Below are 6,712 nucleotides of genomic sequence, written 5' to 3'. Positions count from 1 at the left end.
TTGGGTTGCAAATATTCACTAGGTAATTATCATGTAGCAACCAACATCATTTGGCTCTCCCTTTAATCCCTAGGAAAATATAAAGTGGCCCAGCAACATATTAGTTGACCTATTCAATTTCTAAAAATGCTTGAACAATTCCGTTGGCTCTAAAACTTTTTATGCAACACCACAATGCTGTTCTTGAATTGTGTGCCAAATTTCAAGTTTGACTAAATTCATTTTTGTCACTCAAATAATTACGAACAGTGGCTAACTGAAATACGTAAAAAGAAAAATAGAAAATAATTTATAGCAAAAAGGGGGCCTAACTACTACTGTGCACTTGTAGCCCATTGCTACAGTGCACAGCCCAGCCCAACAATCCCTTTTCCCCTTCCTCCTGCTACAGGAGACAGGGGTGCCGTGGCAGCCATCCGCCGGTGATGGCCGTGTGTGGCGGCCATCGGCCCCCCTGCCCGCCTACTAGTCGCCCCCGAGACCGGCCCCACCTCCCCGAAACCCTACCCCACTTCCCCCCCTTCCTCGCGCCGCTTCTCTCTCCCACATACGCACCGAGCGTAGTCGACGGCGCACCCTCGTCGATCCCGAAGCCACCGTCGTCCCCGTGCCCCGCCAAGGTGTCTAGCAGCTCCGCCATCGTCTTCTTCGTCTTCGTCGTTCACGAGATCATGCCCGGAGGCACCGTATCGACCGGATCGACCTCGTCTTCCACCTTCGGCCACCGCGACACCATCGCCGGAATTGACGCCTCTGCAGCTCCTAAACTCCTCGAAGAGCCTCCTTGAGCTCCCTTGGTGAGCTCAGCGTCTTCCCTCTCTCTTTTTCTTGCTATCTCGATGCCGTAGTTGTAGTTTTCGCCGGCCGCATCTCTGCACCGCCGCCATGCTCGCCGTTGCCGCTATAACCCCCCCGCGTCCAGCTGCTGCTACTACCGTGCTCTGGAGGGCTTCACGAAGCCGATGCCCCGAGTAACCCGCTCATTTGCGTGCTGTAATGGAAACCCAGCCGCGGTCGCGACCTTGTGGTCGCCATGGCCGGACCTCGCCCTGCGTCCTCTGGACGCGCCCGCCTGCCCATAGCCGCGCGCCCTAGACCCGCACCCGTGTCCACTTCCGCCGCCGGCTGCTGCCCGTGCGCGCCCAGCCGCCCATGGTCGCGCCTCTGCGCCTGCCGCCGATGCCTTCTCCTTGCCGTTGCTCTGCTGCTCTGCTTCCGGCGCTGCTGCTGCTACTCCCGTCCTTGGCTGCTGCTCCCTTGCTGCCGGCGCTGCTGCTCCTTGCTACCTGCTGCTACCGCTGCCCACTGCTGCCTACTGCGGTGCACTACTACCTGCCGCTGCTCCTGCTGCCATAGCTGCTGCTGCTAGTGTTTAAGCCGTGCATGGCCATGGCCTTTGCCTTTGTGCATGGCCGGCTGGCTCTCTGGATGAGGCCAGCCTACCTAGTTTAGTTTATGTTGGCTGATTAGTAATTACGTATAGCTAGTAGTAAATGGCATGTGGGACCTCCCTTGATTAAGTTAGTTAGATGGTTTATTAATGCATGTGGCAATGACATGTGGGCCACACATTCTATTGATCAGTCAATTTGACTCGGTCAACCCAACCCATGGTCCCACCCGTAATACACGCTGGTTAGCACAGCCCCATGTGACATAAGTAACTAGATATTTAATTTTCGAATTGAAATAACTCAGAAAATCTTATAAAGTTTGAAAACTAATAGAAAATAATCCGTAACTCGGATGAAAATACTTTGTACATGAAAGTTGCTCAGAACGACGAGACGAATGCGGATACACTCTCCGTTTGTCTGCCACACATCCCTAGCATAGCAAACATGCAACTTCCCCCCTTCGGTTCGTTTGTCCGAAAACGCGAAACACCGGGGATACTTTGCCGGATGTTTTCCCCCTTCGTCGATATCACCTACTAGTATGTTAGGTCACCTCTAGCACCGCGTAATGCCATTTTACACTTTGTGATGCTTTTATTGCTCTGTTACTTATTGTGTCTCCCCTCCGTTACTTCTTTCCGGTAGACACCGAGACTGCCGGCGACCCCCAGTACGACTATGGTGTTGGCGATCCCTCTCTCTTGCCAGAGCAACCAGGCAAGCCCCCCCTTGATCACCAGATATTGCCTACTCTTCTCTATACTGCTTGCATTAGAGTAGTATAGCATGTTACTGCTTCCCGTTAATCCTATTCTGATGCATAGCCTGTCATTGTTGCTACAACTATTGATACCTTACCTGCAATCCTAACGCTTAGTATAGGATGCTAGTTTTCCATCAGTGGCCCTACATTCTTGTCCATCTGCCATGCTATACTATCGGGTCGTGATCACTCGGGAAGTGATCACGGGTATATACTTATATACATAATATATGATACATGTGGTGACTAAAGTCGGGTCGACTCGTGGAGCACCCGCGAGTGATTCACGGATTGGGGGCTGAAAGGACCTTTGTCCCAACGGCCCTCTGTGTGGATCTTTGTGGCGAAGCGACAGGGCAGGTTGAAACCACCTAGGAGAGAGCTGGGCCTGGCCCTGGTCGGCGTTCGCGGTTATTTCAAGATAACACGTTTAACGAGATCTTGGTATTTGATCTGAGTCTAGCCACTGGCCTATACGCACTAACCATCTACGCGGGGACAGTTATGGGCACTCGACGTCGTGGTATCAGCCGAAGCCTTCGTGATGTCAGCGACTGAGCGGCGCGCGCCGGATTGGACTGGAATGCCTGCTAGGCTAGGCCTACTTCCGGCCGCCCTCGCAACGTGCAGGTGTGCAATGGGCGATGGGCCCAGACCCCTGCGCCATAGGATTTAGACCGGCGTGCTGACCTCTCTGTTGTGCCTAGGTAGGGCTGCGACGTGTTGATCTTCCGAGGCCAGGCATGACCCAGGAAAGTGTGTCCGGCCAAAAGGGATCGACCGTGTTGGATTATGTGGTGCACCCCTGCAGGGAAGTTAATCTATTCGAATAGTCGTGATCTTCGGTAACAAGACGACTTGGAGTTGTACCTTGACCTTATGACAACTAGAACCGGATACCTATTAAAACACACCCTTCCAAGTGCCAGATACAACCGGTGATCGCTCTCTCACAGGGCGATGAAGGGAGTATCATCGGTTAGGATTATGCTATGCGATGCTACTTGGTGAACTTACCATCTACTCTCTTCTCTTGCTGCAAGATGGAGGTTACCAGAAGCGTAGTCTTCGATAGGACTAGCTATCCCCCTCTTATTCCGGCATTTTGCAGTTCAATCCACATATGATACCCTTACTCCATTTAATACCAATGCATACATATGTAGTGTAGCTCCTTGCTTGTGAGTACTTTGGATGAGTACTCACGGTTGCCTTGCTCCCTCTTTTCCCCCTTTCTATACCTGATTGCTGCGACCAGCCTTGGAGCCCAGGAGACAGACGCCACCATCGATTACGACTACTACTACTCGGGAGGTGCCTACTATTACGTGCAACCCGCTGACGACGACCAGGAGTAGTTTAGGAGGATCCTAGGCAGGAGGCCTGCGCCTCTTTCGATCTATATCCCAGTTTGTGCTAGCCTTCTTAAGACAAACTTGTTTAACTTATGTCTGTACTCGGATATTGTTGCTTCCGCTGACTCGTCTATGATCGAGATCTTGTATTCGAGCCCTCGAGGCCCCTGGCTTCTAATATTATGCTTGTATGACTTATTTAATTTTTAGAGTTGTGTTGTGATATCTTCCCATGAGTCCCTGATCTTGATCGTACACGTTTGCGTGTATGATTAGTGTACGATTGAATCGGGGGCGTCACATGCCTCTACTAGACTAGCTCGTTAATCAAAGATGGATAAGTTTCGTGACCATAGACATGTGTTGTCATTTGATGAACAAGATCGCATCATTAGGAGAATGATGTGATGGACAAGACCCATCCGTTCGCTTAGCACAATGATCGTTAAGTTTTATTGCTACTACTTTCTTCATGACTTATACATATTCCTTTGACTATGAGATTATACAATTGCCGAATACCGGAAGAATACCTTGTGTGCTATCAAACGTCACAACGTAAAAGGGTGATTATAAAGATGCTCTACAGGTATCTCCGAAGGTGTTTTGTTGGTTGGCATAGATCAAGATTAGGATTTGTCATTCCATGTATCGGAGAGGTATCTATGGGCCCTCTCGGTAATTCACATCACTATAAGCCTTCCAATCAATGTGAGTAATGATTTAATTACGGGATGATGCATTACGGAACGAGTAAAGAGACTTTCCGGTAACGAGATTGAACTAGGTATGATGATACCGACGATAGAATCTCGGGCAAGTAACATACCGATGACAAAGGGAATGAGGTATGTTGTTATGCGGTTTGACCGATAAATATCTTCGTAGAATATGTAGGAGCCAATATGAGCATCCTGGTTCCGCTATTGGTTATTGACCGTAGATGTTTCTCGGTCATGTCTACATAGTTCCCGAACCCGTAGGGTCCGCACGCGTAACGTTCGATGACGATTTGTATTATGAGTTATGAGTTTTGGCGACCGAAGTTTGTTCGGAGTCCCGGATGAGATCACGGACATGACGAGGAGTCTAGAAATGGTTGAGAGGTATAGATTGATATATTGGACGAAGGTGTTTGGACACCGGAATGGTTTCAGAAAGGTTCGGATATTTTTCGGGGTACCGAGGGGTTACCGGAACCCCCCTAGGAAGTATTGGGCCTTCATGGGCCTTAGTGGAAAGGAGAGGAGGGCCGCAAGAGGTGGCCACGCCCCCCCTTCCCCCCATGGCAAGTCCGAATTGGACTAGGGAGGGGGCGGCGCCCCCCTCTTTCCTTCTCCCTTGCTTCCTCCTTCCCTCTCTCCCCCTCTTGGAAAAGGAAGGGGAGTCCAACTAGGATTGGGAGTCCTAGTAGGACTACCCCTATGGCGCCCCCTCCTTAGCCACCGGCCTCCTCCCTCTCCCCCTTTATATACGTGGCCAGGGGGCAACCCAATACACAACAATTGTTCCTTAGCCGTGTGCGGTGCCCCCCTCCATAGTTTACCACCTCGGTCATATTGTCGTAGTGCTTAGGCAAAGCCCTGCGCGGATCACATCACGAACACCGCCGCCACGCCGTCGTGCTGACGGAACTCTCCCTCGACCCTCTACTGGATCAAGAGCTCAAGGGACGTCATCATGCTGAACGTGTGCTGAACACGGAGGTGTCGTACGTTCGTTACTTGGATCGGTTGTATCGTGAAGACGTTCGACTACATAACACTTCCGCTTTCGGTCTATGAGGGTACGTGCACACACTCTCCCCTCTTGTTGCTATGCATCTCCTAGATAGATATTGCGTGATCGTAGGAAATTTTTTGAATTGCTTTGTTCCCCAACAGTGGCATCTGAGCCATGTCTATGCGTAGATGAAATATGCACGAGCAGAACACAATGAGTTGTGGGCGATAATAGTCATACTGCTTACCACCAACGTCTTACTTTGATTCGGCAGTATTGTTGGACGAAGCGGCCTGGACCGACATTACAAGACCACGTTCATGAGAATGGTTCTACCGACGTGCTTCGCACACATGTGGCTAGCGGGTGTCTATTTCTCCAACTTTAGTTGAGTCGAGTTTGACTACGTACGGTCCTTGTTGAAGGTTAAAACAACACACTTGACCAAAAATCGTTGTGGTTTTGATGCGTAGGTAAGAACGGTTCTTGGTAGAAGCCCGTAACAGCCATGTAAAACTTGCAACAACAAAGTGGAGGATGTCTAACTTGTTTTTGCAGGGCATGTTGTGATGTGATATGGTAAAGACGTGATGAGATATAAATTGTTGTATGAGATGATCATGTTTTGTAAAAGTTATTGGCAACTGGCAGGAGCCTTATGGTTGTCGCTTTATTGTATGAAATGCAATCTCCAGGTAATTAGTTTACTTTGTCACTAAGTAGTAGCGATAGTCGTAGGAGTAATAGTTGGCGAGACGACAATGATGCTACGATGGAGATCAAGGTGTCAAGTCGGCGGTGATGGAGATCATGACGGTGCTTTGGAGATGGAGATCAAAGGCACAAGATGATGATGACCATATCATGTCACATATTTTGATTGCGTGTGATGTTTATCTTTTATGCATCTTATTTTGCTTAGTACGATAGTAGCATTATAAGATGACCCCTCACTAAATTTCAAGGTAAAAGTGTTCTCCATGAGTATTCACCGTTGCTACAGTTCGTCGTGCCGAGACACTGCTACCTCTTGAGCACTTGCGTTGGGTTTCCCTTGAAGAGGAAAGGGTGGTGCAGCAAAGTAGCGTAAGTATTTCCCTTAGTTTTTGAGAACCAAGATATCAATCCAGTAGGAGGCCATGCAGGAGTCCCTCGTACCTACACAAACAAATAAATCCTCGCAACCAACGCGATAAGGGGTTGTCAATCCCTACACGGTCACTTACGAGAGTGAGATCTGATAGATATGATAAGATAATATTTTTGGTATTTTTATGATAAAGATGCAAAGTGAAATAAAAGGCAATAAAAATAACTAAGTATTGGAAGATTAATATAATGGAAGATAGACCCGGGGGCCATAGGTTTCACTAGTGGCTTCTCTCGAGAGCATAAGTATTCACGGCGGGTAAACAAATTACTATTGAGCAATTGACAGAATTGAGCATAATTATGAGAATATCTAGGTATGATCA

General features: G+C 48.9%; 1 long non-coding RNA gene across 1 annotated transcript; it reads left to right on the top strand.

The window, feature by feature from the left end:
* Positions 1-359: 359 nt before the first annotated feature.
* LOC147982091 (uncharacterized) lies at positions 360-3,718 on the top strand. Its single transcript, XR_015599107.1, has 3 exons — positions 360-797; positions 2,043-2,114; positions 3,419-3,718. It is a non-coding gene; the product is annotated as an uncharacterized LOC147982091 (long non-coding RNA).
* The last annotated feature ends 2,994 nt before the right edge of the window (positions 3,719-6,712 follow it).

Source organism: Triticum urartu, chromosome 3A, assembly GCF_056163025.1.
Source record: "Triticum urartu cultivar PI428250 chromosome 3A, HENAU_Tu73, whole genome shotgun sequence".
Classification (NCBI taxonomy): Eukaryota; Viridiplantae; Streptophyta; class Magnoliopsida; order Poales; family Poaceae; genus Triticum; species Triticum urartu.
The sequence above is the reverse complement of the archived record's forward strand: the minus strand, read 5'-3'. Positions and strand labels throughout refer to the sequence as shown.